Source organism: Coregonus lavaretus (genome assembly GCF_964263955.1).
Source record: "Coregonus lavaretus genome assembly, contig: HAP1_SCAFFOLD_1144, whole genome shotgun sequence".
NCBI classification, from domain to species: Eukaryota; Metazoa; Chordata; class Actinopteri; order Salmoniformes; family Salmonidae; genus Coregonus; species Coregonus lavaretus.
Genome location: NW_028165236.1, coordinates 48,747 through 68,914, shown reverse-complemented (window position 1 = coordinate 68,914; position 20,168 = coordinate 48,747). Strand labels below are relative to the sequence as shown.

Here is a 20,168-nt window from a genome sequence, read left to right as displayed (position 1 = left end):
TGCTGCTGGCTTTTCACTCCGCCCCCTTTATAGCGCCCAATGCGACACAGCCCCCCCCCCCCCCCCCCCCCCCCCCCCCCCCCCCTCCAAAACGAACCATATTTGATTAGTAGAGTCCCTTCTGAGTATTTCCCACTTTAGCTGAGACGGATAGAAACCTTTTCTCTTTACAAGCCAATATGTATCCCATGTACGGTTGAAGTCGGATGTTTACATACACCTTAGCCAAATACATTTAAACTCAGTTTTTCACAATTCCTGACATTTAATCCTAGTAAAAATTCCCTGTCTTAGGTTATTTAGGATCACCACTTTATTTTAAGAATGTGAAATGTCAGAATAATAGTAGAGAGAATTATTTATTTCAGCTTTTATTTATTTCATCACATTCCCAGTGGGTCAGAAGTTTACATACACTAAATTAGTATTTGGTAGCATAGCCTTTAAATTCTTTAATTTGAGTCAAACGTTTCGGGTAGCCTTCCACAAGCTTCTCACAATAAGTTGGGTGAATTTTGGCCCATTCCTCCTGACAGAGCTGGTGTAACTGAGTCAGGTTTGTAGGCCTCCTTGCTCGCACGCACTTTTTCAGTTCTGCCCACAAATTTGTGGAGTGGTTGAAAAACGAGTTTTAATGACTCCAACCTAAGTGTATGTAAACTTCCGACTTCAACTGTACATAGTCGCTGGAAGTAGTTTGATGATGATGTTTTGGGTCTTTGCCCATAACTTTGCACCTTTTGATGTAAATGTTTGAGGACAGGGTTTTGTTCTTTCTGGATTCCATTAGAATGATAATAGCATAAAGGGACAGGGCAACAACTCTTAAAATTTCAACTGTTGAACCCTGCAAGATACTGTTCTTAATTATACAACTACCTTTTTTGGCAAAGCTGAGATGCTGAAAACAATTTTTTGCCTGCGCTACAGACATCTGTATTGGTTTGCTAATACAGGACTAGTAAAAAAATTAAAAAGATTGGTATTACAAAAAAACGTTATTTGATTTCATAAATTACTCATAGCATTTTCTTGTTGTCACAATAGAGGTGGCCATTTATTAAAATTCTATATCTTTTGAATCAGTTATCCACATTGCAATGTTTTGAAAATGCGGGCTTTTATTTTGAACGTTTTGACATTAACATACAACTCTGACGTCATCGTTTGTGCTGCTGGCAGAATGCTAGCGGATTCTGTTTCTGTATTTATATACATAAGAGCGCTGTGGCCGCATGCAATTACCCAAATCCCACGACCTAGACACAGGGTACCGACAACTCGAAGGGGACGATAGCCATGACCATGACGCCTTTGTCACTGTCGAGTCTGTTAAAGAATAAGGATTCTCTGCAGAAGTTCATTTGCTACAATGCCTTCCACGCGCAGCACGACATACCACGGTACTTCGGAAACCGAACGCCGTGGAAGAAGGCTCGGTTATGGGAGCGAAATTTCAGTGCAGTGTCCCGCAGTAGGTTGGCAGAACAACCCTGTTCCAAAAACTATGCCAAGGAAGCTACTATGTGTACCACTTCTGTAAGTGGCCAGGACATGACAAACTGGTTGTGGTCTATTTACAACGAAACCAAAAAACAGACCGAAGGTAGGGCATGCGTTTGTTGAATACCATGTAAACAAGTCTCCAATCCATAAATGGTTGAGGATCAGTGGAGGCTGCTGAGGGGAGGACGGCTCACAATAATGGCTGGAACGATGCGAATGGGATGGCATCAAACACAGAAACCATGTGTTTGATGTATTTGATACCATTCCACCTATTCCACTCCAGTTATTACCACGAGCCCGTCCTCCCCAATTAAGGTGCCACCAACCTCCTGTGATGAGGATGTTAAACAATAATGTCCAATCCCTAATTCTTTTTATTCCTTTGAAGAAGCTAGGTGTAACTTGTTACTCACTGTACCAGGGGTGGCATGTTAATAACAAGTACTTATTATTGTACCAGATATTGTACAAGGTTATTGTAGTTATTGTATCAAATACTTATTATTGTTCCAGTTGGGAGACACTGGACATCACCTGGTGGTGAGCGACCAGGACTCTCTGTGTCACACTGAATCGACATAAACTGTGATATTGGCATGATATTTTGCACAGTAAAAGCCTACTGCCCATCTTTGTTGTCTCTGGAAGTGGACCCATCGTGTGTAACATATCATAGCAGGGGCCAAGGGGTCCCCCTAGTGGCAGTTGTTCTACACTACACACATACGCCTTATAATGCAGACGTAAAATAAAAAATACATAACAAATAAATAATAATCGTTTAGCTAGAAACCTATATGATATTGTTGACAAGCTTTTCGCTACATTCATTTCACTACACCTGCAATGACATCTGCTAAATATGTGTAGGTGACCAATAAAACTTGATTTTGATTTTGAGGTAATTCAAAGGTCACGGATGCATCATTATTCATGTCACTAATCAGCAAGGGCACGGCGAGGCCTGTATTAATCTGCAGAGGGGCAATAGATTAGACCAACATTGACACAACACATCAAGAGAGCACCCTCTTTTGTCCTTCTCCTTTAGCCCTGGTCCCTGTGATATCTAAGAACAGTGCGAACCCCAACAGCATCTTTGCCAACAACGAGATGAGTCTGGAGGACATCGAGATCTATGGGTTTGACTATGACTACACTCTGGCCTTCTACTCCAGACACCTCCACACCCTCATCTTTAACATCGCCAGGGACATCCTCATCCAGGAGCACAGGGTAATGTCTGTTCCTCTAGCCTGGTCCTAGGTCAGATCTGTAGCAGAGGGGTCTTTTTAATGTGACAGAGATGAAGAGGCACAGCAGAGGAACAGTAGCCTGATCCCAGATCTGTTAGTGCTGACAACTCCTATGGTAATTGTCATACAGGCAATTCCACGATAACAGAATTACGCTCTGACTCAGATTGTTCACTTTAAAATGTATGCCAAACAAAAACCATTGATTTCAAAGTTTAACAAACTATACAACCTTATGCACAAGGACTAGGACTACTTTGAACAATTTGCACAGAACATTTCACTAAAATACATTTACTGGAAGAACTGTGCAGATGCTAAATTTGGTAACAGAATTACGGTAAAATCTCCCTCAGTTTTTTATGCAACTACTTTTTCCAAAAACTCTAACTATCTGCTCCGAATTAAGATTCAAAGATGTCTGCAGAAAGAATGGGGTGTCAGCTATGACATAACACCTTGAGGTTAAAAAAATGCCTTTTGGTTACTGAAATGTAGTTTAGGAAAGTTCAAATCAAGAAGGCTGGTCTGAATGCTCGTTTAACTTCATTCAGTAAGCATTCCTTCCAGTTCTCTGCTGCCAATGACTGGAACGAATTGCAAAAATCTCTGAAGCTGGAGACTCTTATCTCCCTCACTAACTTTAAGCATCAGTTGTCAGAGCACCTTACCGATCACTGCACCTGTACACAGCCCATCTGAAATTAGCCCACCCAACTACCTCATCCCTATATTGTTATTTATTTTGCTCTTTTGCACCCCAGTATCTCTATTTGCACATAATCTCTTGCACATCTATCATTCCAGTGTTAATACTAATTGTAATTATTTTGCACTATAGCCTATTTATTGCCTTACCTCCATAACTTGCTACATTTGCACACACTGTATATATATTTTCTGTTGTATTTTTTGACTTTATGTATTTTTTACCCCATATGTAACTCTGTGTTGTTGTTTTTATCGCACTGCTTTGCTTTATCTTGGCCAGGTCGCAGTTGTAAATGAGAACTTGTTCTCAACTGGCTTACCTGGTTAAATAAAGGTGAAATAAAATAAATAAAAATAAATAAATAAATAACATAATTCACTTTGTTTCCTGTTCTAGGGGCATTGTGGGAGATAGAGTACAAATGTATCGTCATCATAGTGTCTTGTTTCTCCTCCTCTTTCCTATTAGCCAAGTGAGGAATGTCATTCACCTATTGACCTTATAGCCTGTAAGCACGGCACAATAATGCACATTCCTCACGCTTGCTGTTCAACCTATGGGCTCACTCTTGCAATTATCACCTTCCTCCCTCTCAACCAATGGGCGTAAATCTTACCCATGCTCTCTCACTTGCTGTTTTTCAGCATACGTTTTCAACAACCAGCCACCTCCCCACCACCAGCTGCTATAATATCCTTAAGGCCCATCATTGGAACTACTTTACCCCAGCTGGGTTTTTCCATCCCTGCAGTACCGCATAGGGCTATCTCCCATCACATTATCTGGTTCCTAGGATACCGCATAGGGCTATCTCCCATCACATCATCTGGCTCCTAGGATACCGCATAGGGCTATCTCCCATCACATCATCTGGCTCCTAGTATACCGCATAGGGCTATCTCCCATCACATCATCTGGCTCCTAGGATCTTCCCTCCTGAGACGAGGCAATTCGACAGACTATTTAATAAAATGTCGTAATTTATTCCATCTTTGTTCATTCAGTTAAGCCTGTACTCGATTGAATTACAGTAGGTGAAGTGGATTTACATCCGGTAATGGAATTACGGTAACGGAATTACATGATGAGTCCCTGATCTGTACTATTCAGAAATGCATGATTTATGGATTTGAATTTGAATATCATTCTCTTCATGGGGATGTATCCTGAGTAGGTACACAAAGGTAGAAATATGCAATATCCTTATTTTGCATATTTGGCTATTATTTTAATGAGCTCCGCCCCCAAACAAGACCACATTTGGTTGTTCCCGGACCAGACCAAATCTGAAACAATCATAGACGTCTAAGTTTCATAAGTTTGGACATCACAGTAGAGTAGAGTACAGTCCCCATCCTATATCGCAGATATTTTATCTCCCTACGAGCCAGGATGCAGCCTGAGATCCTCTGGCAGGGCACTGTTGATCATTCCAGGGATCTTTCTGCCATTGTAATCCTTGGGCGAGCCGCCTAAGCGTTTTTTCAGGTCGCCTAAGTCCAAGCAGTGTAAAAAAAATGTTTTTTTGACATACAGTACCAGTCAAAAGTTTGGACACACCTACTCATTCCAGGGTTTTTCTTTATTTTTTTACTATTTTCTACATTGTAGAATAACAGTGAAGACATCAAAACTATGAAATAACACATATGGAATCATGTAAGTAACCAAAGTGTTAAACAAATTAAAATATATTTTATGTTTGAGATTCTTCAAAGTAGCCACCCTTTGCCTTGATGACAGCTTTGCACACTCTTGGCATTATTATTATTAGATTATGCAGACAATCTGGAATTTTCTTTACAGTAATACTTCTGTACTTTTACTGTACTTTTCTTTTCTTTACTGTTCTGTACTGTTCTCTAATCTCTACTGTGCTCTACTGTACTGTACTGTGCTGTCCAAACTTGTGAAACATAGATTTCTATGATTGGCTCAGATTTTGTCCGGCCCGGGCTGGCTGACCAAATTTCAACTACTTTTCAACATCAATAGATGTCCGGTGCTCAGTGGGTGAGGATGCTTGTTACAGTAAATGGAAAGAGGGTAGGTGATAAGTCGGGAGAGGTGACATTGACTGTAGAGCGAGCGGCAGAGAGAGGGAGGGGTTGTCCAGACTATTTTCAGTCTTGCTTTGACCACCAGATGACAGAAAGAGAAAAAAACCAGTTATGAGCTGAACGTAACAGTCTGCCAGTGGAAGGGAGGACAGTAGCAGGAGACCCTATGAGCTGAACGTAACAGTCTGCCAGTGGAAGGGAGGACAGTAGCAGGAGACCCTATGAGCTGAACGTAACAGTCTGCCAGTGGAAGGGAGGACAGTAGCAGGAGACCCTATGAGCTGAACGTAACAGTCTGCCAGTGGAAGGGAGGACAGTAGCAGGAGACCCTATGAGCTGAACGTAACAGTATGCCAGTGGAAGGGAGGACAGTAGCAGGAGACCCTATGAGCTGAACGTAACAGTATGCCAGTGGAAGGGAGGACAGTAGCAGGAGACCCAGCTGTGGTTTGTGACTAGAGAGTCATCTTAAAACCTACTCTGAGAGTTTTTTTAAAGTCCTAAAACATGTTTTAACATGATTCCTAGGACCTCTTCTGAGATGCTTTGTGGATACGGCCCCAGGTCTGTTTGTGCAGTATAACCAAAACCTTTGGTCGTTGGCAGGCCACATTTCCTGGCATAAGACTGCACTCACTGCCACATGAAAGACCACTCTGCTCCAGATACATATGAATCAATCATATTAACTGAAAGCTGCTATATTATGTAATTCTGTTGGACTTGACGAAGCACAGACCATGTCTTTGTTCGTAACCTTGACAACCCCCCCCCCCCCCCCCCAATTTGATTCAACACTTGCCATATTTTTCCAAAGAGAGAGATATTATATTTATGCTGTCAGTGTCACCCTGTTAAAGTTGACAAATGATCTTCTAATAGTCGTGAGACAATCTTTGGACAAAAATGAGGATTGAGTTAAAGTAGTGTTTTTTTATATTCAGCCTTTTCAAGATGTTCCTCTGTGAATTAGTATAACTGTACTTTCTGCAAAGCCTATGTTCAAAGAACGAAGATTGAATGAGCGTTTCAAAACTGTATCTTAAATTTAGACCTCCATCTTCAATAAATGATAAACATGGATCCTTGTTTTCTGTTCCTCTCCAAGCTTTAGTGATAACATCTCATTTTCTTCTGCCTTTAGTACCCTGAGGGCTTGCGAGAGTACGAGTACATCCCTAACTTTGTTGTCAGGGGACTGCACTATGATGTCCAAAAGGCTTTACTGATGAAGATCGATGCCTTTCACTACATACAGCTGGGAACAGTATACAGGTATGTGCAGTCTAGGGATTACTAGGAATACATTAATTAAAGGCCCAGTGCAGTCAAAAGCGTGATTTCCCTTTGTTTATATATATATAAATCTCCACACTATGAGGTTGGAATAAAACTGAAATTGTGAAAATGATGATAATGCCCTTTTAGTATAAGAGCTGTTTGAAAAGACCACCTGGAATTTCAGCCTGTTTTGGTGGGATGGAGTTTTGGCCTGCCTAGTTAGACCAATAAGAAAGAGTTCCAAACCTCTTTGCCAATAACAGCTAGTTTTAACAGCTAGTTTTCCCCTCCCCATTCAGACCACTCCCAGACAGTCCTACAGTGAGGGGATAAAAGTATTTGATCCCCTGCGGATTTTGTACGATTGCCCACTGACAAACACATGATCAGTCTATAATTTTAATTGTAGGTTTATTTGAACAGTGAGAGACAGAATAACAACAAAAAAATCCAGAAAAACGCATGTCAAAAATGTTATAAATTGATTTGCATTTTAATGAGGGAAATAAGTATTTGACCCCTCTGCAAAACATTACTTAGTACATGGTGGCAAAACCCTTGTTGGCAATCACAGAGGTCAGACGTTTCTTGTAGTTGGCCACCAGGTTTGCACACATCTCAGGAGGGATTTTGTCCCACTCCTCTTTGCAGATCTTCTCCAAGTCATTAAGGTTTCGAGCCTGACGTTTGGCAACTCGAACCTTCAGCTCCCTCCACATATTTTCTATGGGATTAAGGTCTGGAGACTGGCTAGGCCACTCCAGGACCTTAATGTGCTTCTTCTTGAGCCACTCCTTTGTTGCCTTGGCCGTGTGTTTTGGTTCATTGTCATGCTGGAACACCCATCCACGACCCATTTTCAATGCCCTGGCTGAGGGAAGGAGGTTCTCACCCAAGATTTGACGGTACATGGCCCCGTCCATCGTCCCTTTGATGCGGTGAAGTTGTCCTGTCCCCTTAGCAGAAAAACACCCCCAAAGCATATTGTTTCCACCTCCATGTTTGACAGTGGGGATGGTGTTCTTGGGGTCATAGGCAGCATTCCTCCTCCTCCAAACACGGCGAGTTGAGTTGATGCCAAAGAGCTCCATTTTGGTCTCATCTGACCACAACACTTTCACCCAGTTCTCCTCTGAATCATTCAAATGTTCATTGGCAAACTTCAGACGGGCCTGTATATGTGCTTTCTTGAGCAGGGGGACCTTGCGGGCGCTGCAGGATTTCAGTCCTTCACAGCGTAGTGTGTTACCAATTGTTTTCTTGGTGACTATGGTCCCAGCTGCCTTGAGATCATTGACAAGATCCTCCCGTGTAGTTCTGGGCTGATTCCTCACCGTTCTCATGATCATTGCAACTCCACAAGGATGAGATCTTGCATGGAGCCCCAGGCCGAGGGAGATTGACAGTTCTTTTGTGTTTCTTCCATTTGCGAATAATCGCACCAACTGTTGTCACTTTCTCACCAAGCTGCTTGGCGATGGTCTTGTAGCCCATTCCAGCCTTGTGTAGGTCTACAATCTTGTTCCTGACATCCTTGGAGAGCTCTTTGGTCTTGGCCATGGTGGAGAGTTTGGAATCTGATTGATTGATTGCTTCTGTGGACAGGTGTCTTTTATACAGGTAACAAGCTGAGATTAGGAGCACTCCCTTTAAGAGTGTGCTCCTAATCTCAGCTCGTTACCTGTATAAAAGACACCTGGGAGCGAGAAATGTTTCTGATTGAGAGGGGGTCAAATACTTATTTCCCTAATTAAAATGCAAATCAATTTATAACATTTTTGAAATGCGTTTTCTTGTTGTTATTCTGTCTCTCACTGTTGAAATAAACCTACCATTAAAATTATAGACTGATCATTTCTTTGTCAGTGGGCAAACGTACAAAATCAGCAGGGGATCAAATACTTTTTTAACCTCACTGTAGCTAAATTCTTGCTTGAGAAATAGCTCTTTGCTAAGAAGCCATTTTTGTTTATTTTTTACCATTTTTAATTTAAAACAATCACAATAAGGTACTTAACTTTTACCCAGAAATGATTTGATATTGAGATGAAACCGGCTGCATTGGACCTTTCACCTGATAATGCTCTATCTGTGTAACTATACTGCCATGTTTATCTACACTACTGCTCAAAATTATTTTTTAAACCCATTTCTCCAGTTTTTATTGAAATTTAAGCAGTTTAAGTCCAGTGAATAACCTGAAACGGTACAAAGGTAAGCAGTAAACTGCCAGAGGTATAAAAAATAAAAAATAAAATAGTTTAGGTTACCAAAAACGGAAATATAATGTACACTACCGTTCAAAAGTTTGGGGTCACATAGCAATGTCCTTGTTTTCGAAAGAAAAGCAATTTTAGTGTCCATTAAAATAACATCAAATTCATCAGAAATACAGTGTAGACATTGTTAATGTTGTAAATGGCTATTGTAGCTGGAAACGGCAGATTTACATAGGCGTACAGAGGCCCATTTATCATCAACCATCAGTCCTGTGTTCCAATGGCACGTTGTGTTTGCTAATCCAAGTGTATAATTTTAAAAGGCTAATTGATCATTAGAAAACCCTTTTGCAATTATGTTAGCACAGCTGAAAACTGTTGTACTGATTTAAAGAAGCAATAAAACTGGCCTTCTTGAGACTAGTTGAGTATCTAGAGCATCAGCAATTGTGGGTTCGATTACAGGCTCAAAATGGCCAGAAACAAATAACTTTATTCTGAAACTCGTCAGTCTATTCTTGTTCTGAGAAATTAAGGCTATTCTATGCGAGAAAATGCCAAGAAATTGAAGATCTCGTACAACGCTGTGTACTACTCCCTTCACAGAAGAGCGCAAACTGTCTCTAACCAGAATAGAAAGAGGAGTGGGACAACTGAGCAAGAGGACAAATACATTAGTGTCTAGTTTGAGAAACAGACGCCTCACAGGTCCTCAACTGGCAACTTCATTAAATAGTGCCCACAAAACACCAGTCTCAACGTCAACAGTAAAGAGGCGACTCCGGGATGCTGACCTTCTAGGCAGAGTTGCAAAGAAAAAGTCATATCTCAGACTGGCCAATAAAAAGAAAAGATTAAGATGGGCAGTCTGAGATATGGCTTTTTCTTTGCAACTCTGCCTAGAAGGTCAGCATCCCGGAGTCGCCTCTTCACTGTTGACGTTGAGACTGGTGTTTTGCGGGTACTATTTAATGAAGCTGCCACCTGTGAGGCGTCATACCGCTCAGGAAGGAGATGCGTTCTGTCTCCTAGAGATTAACGTACTTTGGTGCGAAAAGTGCAAATCAATCCCAGAACAACAGCAAAGGACCTTGTGAAGATGCTGGAGGAAACAGGTACAAAAGTATCTATATCCACAGTAAAAAAAAGTCCTATATCAACATAACCTGAAAGGCCGCTCAGCAAGGAAGAAGCCACTGCTCCAAAACCGCCATAGAAAAGCCAGATTATGGTTTGCAACTCCACATGGTGACAAAGAATGTACTTTTTGGAGAAATATCCTCTGGTCTGATGAAACAAAAATAGAACTGTTTGCCCATTATGACCATCGTTATGTTTGAAGGAAAAAGGGGGATGCTTGCAAGCCGAAGAACACCATCCCAATCGTGAAGCACGGGGGTGGCAGCATCATGCTGTGGGGGTGCTTTGCTGCAGGAGGGACTGGTGCACTTCACAAAATAGATGGCATCATGAGGAAGGAAAATGTTGTGGATATATTGAAGCAACATCTCAAGACATCAGTCAGGAAGTTAAAGCTTGATCGCAAATGGGTCTTCCAAATGGACAATGACCCCAAGCATACTTCCAAAGTTGTGCCAAAATGGCTTAAGGACAACAAAGTCAAGGTATTGGAGTGGCCATCACAAAGCCCTGACCTCAATCCTATAGAAAATGTGTGGGCAGAACTGAAAAAGCGTGTGCGAGCAAGGAGGCCTACAAACCTGACTCAGTTACACCAGCTCTGTCAGGAGGAATGGGCCAAAATTCACCCAACTTATTGTGGGAAGCTTGTGGAAGGCTACACGAAACGTTTGAACCAAGTTATACAATTTAAAGGCAATGCTACCAAATACTAATTGAGTGTATGTAAACTTCTGACCCGCCCGGCCAAACTGAGCAATCGGGGGTAAAGGGCCTTGGTCAGGGAGGTGACCAAAAACCTGATGGTCACTCTGACAGAGCTCTAGAGTTCATCTGTGGAGATGGGAGAACCTTCCAGAAGGACAACCATCTCTGCAGCACTCCACCAATCAGGCCTTTATGGTAGAGTGGCCACTCCTCAGTAAAAGGCATATGACAGCCCACTTGTAATTTGCCAAAAGGCACCTAAAGACTCTCAGACCATAAGAAACAAGCTTATCTGTTCTGATGAAACCAAGATTGATTTCTTTGGCCTGAATGCCAAGCGTCACGTTTGGAGGAAACCTGGCACCATCCCTACGGTGAAGCATGGTGGGGGCAGCATCAAGCTGTGGGGATTTTTTTCAGCAGCAGGGACTGGGAGACTAGTCAGGATCAAGGCAAAGATGAACGGAGCAATGTACAGAGAGATCCTTGATGAAAACCTGCTCCAAAGCGCTCAGGACCTCAAACTGGGGCGAAGGTTCACCTTCCAACAGGACAACGACCTTAAGCACACAGCCAAGACAACGCAGGAGTGGCTTCGGGACAAGTCTCTGAATGTCCTTGAGTGGCCCAGCCAGAGCCCGGACTTGAATCTGATCGAACATTTCTGGAGAGACCTGAAAATAGCTGTGCAGCGACGCTCCCCATCCAACCTGACAGAGCTTGAGAGGATCTTCAGAGAAGAATGGGATAAACTCCCCAAATACAGGTGTGCTAAGCTTAGCATACCCAAGATGACTCATGGCTTCTTCAACTAAGTACTGAGTAAAGGGTCTGAATACTTATGTAAATGTGATATTTCTGTTTTTTATTTATTTTATAAATTAAACAAAATGTCTAAAAACCTGTTTTTGCTTTGTCATTACGGGTTATTGTGTGTAGATTGATGAGGAAAAAAAGCAATTTTAATCAATTTTAGAATAAGGCTGTAAAGTCACTAAATGTGGAAAAGGTCAAGGGGTCTGAACACTTTCCGAAGGCACTGTATATAACTATACAGTATATAACTATACAGTAGATAGTGTATACTTTATAGGCCTGAAATTCAGTTAATGTTAATCGTTACCAGTATTTCCTGGTTTAGGAAAAAAAGGTTGGTTCAGTGCAGCAGGACAAACGTGTGTTCTCTTGTCCCCTGTAGGGGTCTTCAACCGGTACCAGACAAGGAGGTGATTGCCATGTACGATGGCTGCCATGTCCCTCTGGAGAATATGAGTGACTTCTATGGCAAGGTAAGGCCCATATCATCTCCTCCACCCTTCCACAGTCACTATATACAGATCTGCTTCAGTCACCGTGATAAACTGACCCCATTACATTCAGCAGCAAGGCCACTGCATTGCCCAGTCACCCCCAGTCACCCCCAGTCACTCCAGTCGTGAACTGTTTTCACCCCTTCAGTCAGACACATGATACTGTAGTATTACGTTTCTACCCTGTGGAAACTCAACACAGAACCAAATCTCACATGCACTAGATAGCTAGCTACTCAATCTACTTCTGGGTGCAGAGGTGGCAAATAGACATGGTCTCATGTTAACTTCAGTTATGGCTGACATGCATATTGCATAGCCTGGTAACACCTCACTTTACTCATTTCCTATCCTATCTGATCATTCATATCTCTCTCCTCCAGAGTTCCCATGGTCACACTATGAAACAGTTCATGGACATCTTCTCCCTCCCAGAGATGAACCTCCTGTGCTCAGTTAATGACTACTTCTTGAAGCACAATATCGACTACGAGCCTGTCCACCTCTACAAAGACGTCAAGGTAACGAGACCAGAACAGTGATTTTTGCAAAGACACCTGGGTTGTGTTCATTAGGCACAAAATGGAAGAAAACGGTCAGAAAGAGATTAACTGGTACTATCTGAAACAACGTTTTAAAACATTTTGCTACGGTGTGCCCTAATGAACACAACCTCTCTCAGGAACCATAGCCAGACCAGAAGGCCAGAATCATAATGCTCCTCTCCATGACAAAGTGGATTCCAGGAATGTGGGAGTTAAATGTATTAATAATGATGCCTTGTTGTGACCGTTGGTTGTGATGCTGTAGTTATTTTAGTGTGCTTCGTGACAGAGGAGAGGCTTCATTTAGGCTTTTGAAAATGGCAGTCTAGTTTTAGAGGAGGCAGCCACACCATCTGTGTCTCTGTCTGGTCTCTGGTGGCTCTGCCTGCGTCTTCAGAAGGAGATATTTTAGTGAAATCTGAGCTGTGTTGTCTTTGTTCCTTTGATGTGCTTGTCAGGGAGGACTGGTACCTGCTTAGTTTCATTCTGCAGTGTCTTTGACAGATCAGTGTCATCATAATGAAAACCTGGCTTCATACTCACTCACTCACTCACTCACTCACAATATATCCACTAGATTAGACACCTTCTCAAGTTTCAATTGATCACAGGGAATGTGAAAGACACCCCTACTCCCCCATGCCTTCCCATGCCCTCATCTCCCCCCTCCTCTCCCTTTCCCCTCCTCTCCTCCCTCTCCTTCCCTCCTCTCCCCCCTCCTCTCCTCTCTTCTCCTCTCCCTCCTCTCCCCCTCCACTCCTCTCCTCTCCCCTCTCCTCTCCCTCTTCTCCTCTCCCCCTTCCCTCCTTTCCCCCTCCATTCCTCTCCTCTCCTCTCCTCTCCTCTCCTCTCCTCTCCTCTCCTCTCCTCTCCTCTCCTCTCCTCTCCTCTCCTCTCCTCTCCTCTCCTCTCCTCTCCTCTCCTCTCCTCTCCTCTCCTCTCCTTTCCCCCTCCCCTCCCCTCTTCTCCCCCTTCCCTTCCCCTCCTCTCCCCCTTCCCCTTCCCCTCCCCTCCTCTTCCCCTTCCCCTCCCCTCCTCTTCCCCTTCCCCTCCCCTCCTCTCCCCCCTCCTCTCCTCTCCTCCCTCTCCTTCCCTCCTCTCCCTTTCCCCTCCTCTCCTCCCTCTCCTTCCCTCCTCTCCCCCCTCCTCTCCTCTCCCCCTTACCCTCCTCTCCCCCTTCCTCTTCTCTCCTCTCCTCTCCCCCCTTCCCTTCCCTCCTCTCCCCTCTCCCCTCTCCCCCTCCCCTCCCCTCCCCCTTCAAGATGCAATAGGCTTTCATTTGTATTTAGTAAAGCACACCAGTCACATTGTGTGGGGCAATAACCTCAAATCGTATTCTTGTTCTTGTCTTTGTAACTTTTTTGTGTCTTTGTCTTTAGTTTTGTCGATTTTCCAAGGTAACACAATTCAAACTGAGGGGTGGTGTTAGTACACTGTGTTAGTGCACTGTGTTAGTGCACTGTGTTAGTGCACTGTGTTAGTACACTGTGTTAGTACACTGTGTTAGTTGTTAGTACACTGTGTTAGTGCACTGTGTTAGTACACTGTGTTAGTGCACTGTGTTAGTGCACTGTGTTAGTACACTGTGTTAGTTGTTAGTACACTGTGTTAGTGCACTGTGTTAGTGCACTGTGTTAGTGCACTTTGTTAGTACACTGTGTTAGTACACTGTGTTAGTACACTGTGTTAGTGCACTGTGTTAGTACACTGTGTTAGTGCACTGTGTTAGTACACTGTGTTAGTACACTGTGTTAGTACACTGTGTTAGTGCACTTTGTTAGTACACTGTGTTAGTACACTGTGTTAGTACACTGTGTTAGTGCACTGTGTTAGTGCACTGTGTTAGTACACTGTGTTAGTGCACTTTCTTAGTGCACTTTCTTAGAACACTTTGTCCACTATGTACTTCTACAAAGTTTTCCAAATATTTTCCATATGGAGGAACATGAATTGTATGTATCGTTCTGTATTCTTCATTCTCCAATATGGAACGCCGTTTGTAACATTCTATATTTTCAAAAGAAAATATGAATTTCCTGCCACAAATTGCAGCCATTGTAACGTCTCCTCCTCTCTCTCTGTTAACAGGCAGCTATAGGAGATGTCCATGTCAAGGGTATTATGTACCGGGCTGTGGAGGCAGATATCGGTAAGGACAACAATGATCTCTGTGTGTGTTCTCTGACAGACTGTGTATTACTGTATTACTATGCCACTGTGTGATAATGGGGGAAGGGAGTGTGTGCTCTCTGAGTCTTACAACCCAGTGTCTAATGTAACATGTAGTATCTTTAGAAATAATCTCAGGGGTTTGTGCGACTGTGTATGAACATCTGAGAGTTGGATGATAAGAGTACTACATCAAGGTCATTGCCATTGTTGTGTCTCATATCTTCAAACAGATTACTATGAAATATTATTATCCTACTTCCTAGAAGTAATGTTTTTCTGTGCACAATAGCAATTGTCTGGCGGTGGAGCTATGTTTAGACTGTATTATCACTCCTCCCTCCTCCCTCTGCAACTTCCTTTTCCTTTCTTTTGCCCCCCCCCCCTCTCTCCCCCCTTTCTCTCTCTCTCCTCTCTCCTCTCTCTCTCTCTCTCTCTCTCTCTCTCTCTCTCTCTCCTCCCTTTCTCTCTCTCTCCTCTCCTCTCTCTCTCTCTCTCTCTCTCTCCTCTCCTCTCTCTCTCTCTCTCTCCCCTTTCTCTCTCCCCCCTCTCTCTCCCCTTTCGCTCTCTCTTCCCCCCTCTCTCTCTCTCTTTCTCTCTCTCTCTTACTCTCCCCCCCACCCTCTCGCATTCCCCCCCCTCTCTGTAGAGAACTATATTTCCTATGGAGAACAGACTCATGCTGTGTTGAAGAAGCTCTATGAGGATGGCAAGAAGATGTTCCTCATCACTAACAGCCCATTTGACTTTGTGTGAGTGTCTCTGACATATCTCTGGGTGTGAGTGTCTCTGACAAATCTCTGTGTGTGAGTGTCTCTGACAAATCTCTGTGTGTGAGTGTCTCTGACATATCTCTGTGTGTGAGTGTCTCTGACATATCTCTGTGTGTGAGTGTCTCTGACATATCTCTGTGTGTGAGTGTCTCTGACATATCTCTGTGTGTGAGTGTCTCTGACATATCTCTGTGTGTGAGTGTCTCTGACATATCTCTGTGTGTGAGTGTCTCTGACATATCTCTGCGTGTGAGTGTCTCTGACAAATCTCTGTGTGTGAGTGTCTCTGACATATCTCTGTGTGTGAGTGTCTCTGACAAATCTCTGTGTGTGAGTGTCTCTGACATATCTCTGTGTGTGAGTGTCTCTGACAAATCTCTGTGTGTGAGTGTCTCTGACAAATCTCTGTGTGTGAGTGTCTCTGACATATCTCTGTGTGTGAGTGTCTCTGACACATCTCTGTGTGTGAGTGTCTCTGGCATATCTCTGTGCTGACAGTTCACCACAAAACTTTATACAATTCTAAACTGTGTACTGTTAATATATGAATATATACTATGTTGCTAGAGAGGGTTTTCACAGCCCTATGGTTACATCGTTACACTAGCTTTATTTATCAATTCTGACAATGATAGCAGCATGTCAAATTACTTTGATAAAAAATTGAAAACGGTTGAAAGTACCCAGATGATGAGTTTGCAGACACTGTTGATCTAGGCCTCTCTACGGCAGAGTGTCATGTCTGTGCTACTTTGTTCTATATTGTGTGACTGATTGTAAGTCGTGATAAATGACTCGAATATTCCCAGGGATCGGGGAATGAACTACATTGTGGGGAAGGACTGGAGAGATCTGTTTGACATTGTCATCGCACAGGCCGACAAACCTGGCTTCTTCAACGACAGGAGAAAGTAAGCGTCTCAATTCACTCCCCCCCCCCACCACCCCTTCCGTTTGTCTTGCACTCTTCAATGTGGAAGCAGTGTGGTGGAAGCTTCACCACTACACCACTTGTACCCATCCATTATTTGCCATGTCCAGTTGACCTCCACTGTATGTATTCTGCCGTTTGTCTTCCTCTGTCCGTCCTAGGCCCTTCAGACGAGTGACTGATAAAGGGGTGCTGCATTGGGACAGGATTCACAAGCTGGAGAAGGGGAACATCTACAAACAGGTACTGGACAACGGAATATGTTCTAGGGAAGTCTTTCTCAACCAGGGGTACTAGGACACCTGGTGTATGTGGCTTATTCACGGGGGGGGGGAGCTTTAACTACTGTTCTAGAGTTAAAGCTCTGTCATACAGACCAGGGAATTACTGACTGTTTCTTTGTTCTGCAGGGAAACCTCTATGAGTTCCTGAGACTGACTGGCTGGAGGGGGTCCAAGGTGTTGTATTTTGGAGATCACATCTACAGTGACCTGGCTGTAAGTCCAATTTCAAACCATTCATTTACACTGCATAGGTTAATATTTAAAATGATCATGTAGAATGTTCACACCATCATAGAAATTACACGGTCTGATGTCATGATATAGGTCTAAGTTAAGTAGCGTTTAAATAAATAAATAAAAAGTCAGCCCGTGATTGAAGTGGCTGGCCTGTTACCGAATCAGAGGTATTTGAGTTGTTCTGTGGTTTATCGACTCCTTAGGTTTAGGTTTGAGGAAAAAACGCTCTATAAATCCTATGTATTATTTTGAACTCTAGGACCTGACCCTGAAGCATGGCTGGAGGACCGGAGCCATCATCCCCGAGCTGAGGAAAGAGATCAAGATCATGAACACTGAGGAGTGTGTCCATCTGATGACCTGGCTACAGGGCCTGACTTGGCTGATAGAACACATGCAGGTAGGTGGAGGGGTGTGTGTGTGTGCTTGCTTGCTTGCGCGTGCGCTTCTGTCTGTCTCTGTCTGTCCGTCTGGTAGCTCTATGCTAACAGCTGTGAACCTAAAGAGCATCTTCTCTGCAGCAAACATTCTCTGCTCTCTCCCTTCCAGGTCCACAGAGACCCAGCTTCTCAAGCTGTCGTTCAGGAGTGGATCAAAGAGAGAGAAACCATGAGGTGCCAGGGGGATTGGGGAAGAGCCCACGAAAGAACCTCAAGATAATCATTATCTCATTTATGATGCGTCCTCTTATTTGCCTAAAGCCTAGAAGAGTTGTTATATGCTATATAGATATGTTGGCAACACTTTCTTTGAAGGGCACCTATAGTACATAATGACTTCGTAACACATTCATAACCAACACTCATAAGCAGATCGGAGAGGTTGAGAGTAGAAGAAGTTCAGGAGCAATAAAAAATAAAAAAAATAAAAAAATATATAATAGAATTATTGTAAAATTAACTCTGTCCATAAGGTGTAGATAGTAAGTATAGACCGGAAGTAGAGGCCTGGGCATTGTTGTTCACTAATTTACTCCAAGTAGGGAAAGGATGGTGGGGTTGAAAAGTAATAAAGGGGAGTATATATATAAAAAAAAAAAAAAAAAAAAAAAAACTTGGGGGATTGGAAGTGATGCAGACAATTACATTGATAGAAGATACAATATATCTGCAATATTAAGCTGATCCACCCCCCCCCCCAAAAAAAAATATAAAATAAAAAAATATATAAAAAAATAAAAAATAAATAAATACTAAAATGAGTAAAAAGGAGTAAAAAAAACAGTACAAAAAAAACAGTACAAAAAAAACAAAAAAACAAAAAAAACTCATAAGCAGTATATAATCAATTCCTATAGGAAGGTTTTATGTCTGGGTAATTAATGTTTTCTGAGGTCCTTATGTAGCTTCTCTTCAAATAAAGTCTTACCCATATTTCCCTATAGGTGGCTATACCCATTAAATGTTTGGGAGCATAATTAGAGTGTACAACTTTCTTTCTTTTTACAGATATTTCCCTTGACGTGCATTTTTCGCTTACTAACACTATTGTACATCTTTCGTCATACAACAGATCGCAGACAAAGGACATCTTCAACGGCCAGTTTGGGAGTCTCTTCCGAACGTACCACAACCCCACCTACTTCTCCCGCCGCCTGTCTCGTTTCGCAGACATCTACATGGCGTCTCTCAGCTGTCTGCTCAACTACGACTTCCATCACACCTTCTTCCCCCGTCGTACGCCCCTGCAACACGAGTCACCCTTCTGGCCCGAGCAGACCAGCGCCGGGGCCCTGAAGATGCCCTTCATACCCCACAGAACCACAACTGAAGAGTAGAAAGGGGAGGGGGGAAGGGTTTCAGTGTGACACCCCGTCCCGGGCTTGACTCAGACTGGAGAGGATAGGGAGGACGGGTTTCACTGCGACACTCCGTCAAAGACCTTATCTGAGGAGAGAGGGGAGGGGAGGGAAAAGTTTCATTGTGACACTCTGTCTTGACCTGCTCTGGACACAGAGCTCTCAAATACCCGTTTCATTCTATCATGGCGACCTGAACTATACTGTCATTCCCAGCGCAGTTCCATTAACTATAGCAGACGTGTAAACAAGCCAGCTGAGTAGTCCGTAAGGGGTAGAAGATGGCAGACAGGACTCTGCTGACTTGGACTTACTGTCTCTGTTTTCCACTGACTCCATCTCATGTTGACCTCACGCTGTCAGTAACTTCAATACTGATCTGCTCCGCTTTATAATCTCACTATTACATGTGTAGGTTGAATTTCTAACAGTAAGTAGAGAACACTTAAATATTTCTGCCATGTTTCTGTTTTAGGTTGAAAACTAGCGGTACAGTTGCTTAGTACGCTATACCAAACACTACACAATAAGTTTGCTTGAATGTTCTTGACACACATACAGTATGTACCCAAACAGAGATTTACTCAGATCTGCAGAACTTTCATCCAAACAATATACATGACCCTAAGCATGATGGGATGTTAATTGCTTAATTAACTCATGAACCATACCTGTGTGGAAGCACCTAATTTCAATATACTTTGTATCCCTCATTTACTCAAGTGTTTCAATGATTTTGGAAGTTACCTGTTTATGTGTAAATAAAGGAACAGTTGGTTATAAGGGACTTTAACTAATGGTGGCCTTTGAACCAATAAGAACAGAGAAAGACAAGATATAAACTAATGTGGAGTTGAATAGCTTGAAAATATGATTTGACATTTTCAGTACACACTCTGAAATGCCTTAAGCTTTTGCACACTATAATTGCACTGTAGATACACTACCAGTCAAAAGTTTGGACACACCTACTCATTCAAGGGTTTTTCTTTATTTTTTACAATTTTTTACATTGTAGAATAATAGTGAAGACATCAAAACTATGAAATAACACATATGGAATCAGTAACCAAAAAAGTGTTAAACAAATCAAAATATATTTTATATTCTTCAAATAGCCACCCTTTGCCTTGATGACAGCTTTGCACACTCTTGGCATTCTCTCAAACAGCTTCACGAGGGAGTCACCTGGAATGCATTTCAATTAACAGGTGTGCTTTCTTAAAAGTTAATGTG

The 20,168-nt window shown here is 42.7% G+C and overlaps 1 pseudogene across 1 annotated transcript; it reads left to right on the top strand.

Annotated features, from left to right (window-relative positions):
- Positions 1-1,191: 1,191 nt before the first annotated feature.
- On the top strand, positions 1,192-18,904 carry LOC311116096 (5'-nucleotidase domain-containing protein 3-like; annotated as a pseudogene). Its single transcript has 13 exons — positions 1,192-1,606; positions 2,561-2,745; positions 6,682-6,812; positions 12,084-12,174; positions 12,579-12,716; positions 14,829-14,889; positions 15,559-15,661; positions 16,492-16,593; positions 16,775-16,856; positions 17,024-17,110; positions 17,394-17,534; positions 17,684-17,748; positions 18,647-18,904. The product of its transcript is annotated as a 5'-nucleotidase domain-containing protein 3-like (transcript).
- Positions 18,905-20,168: the final 1,264 nt, after the last annotated feature.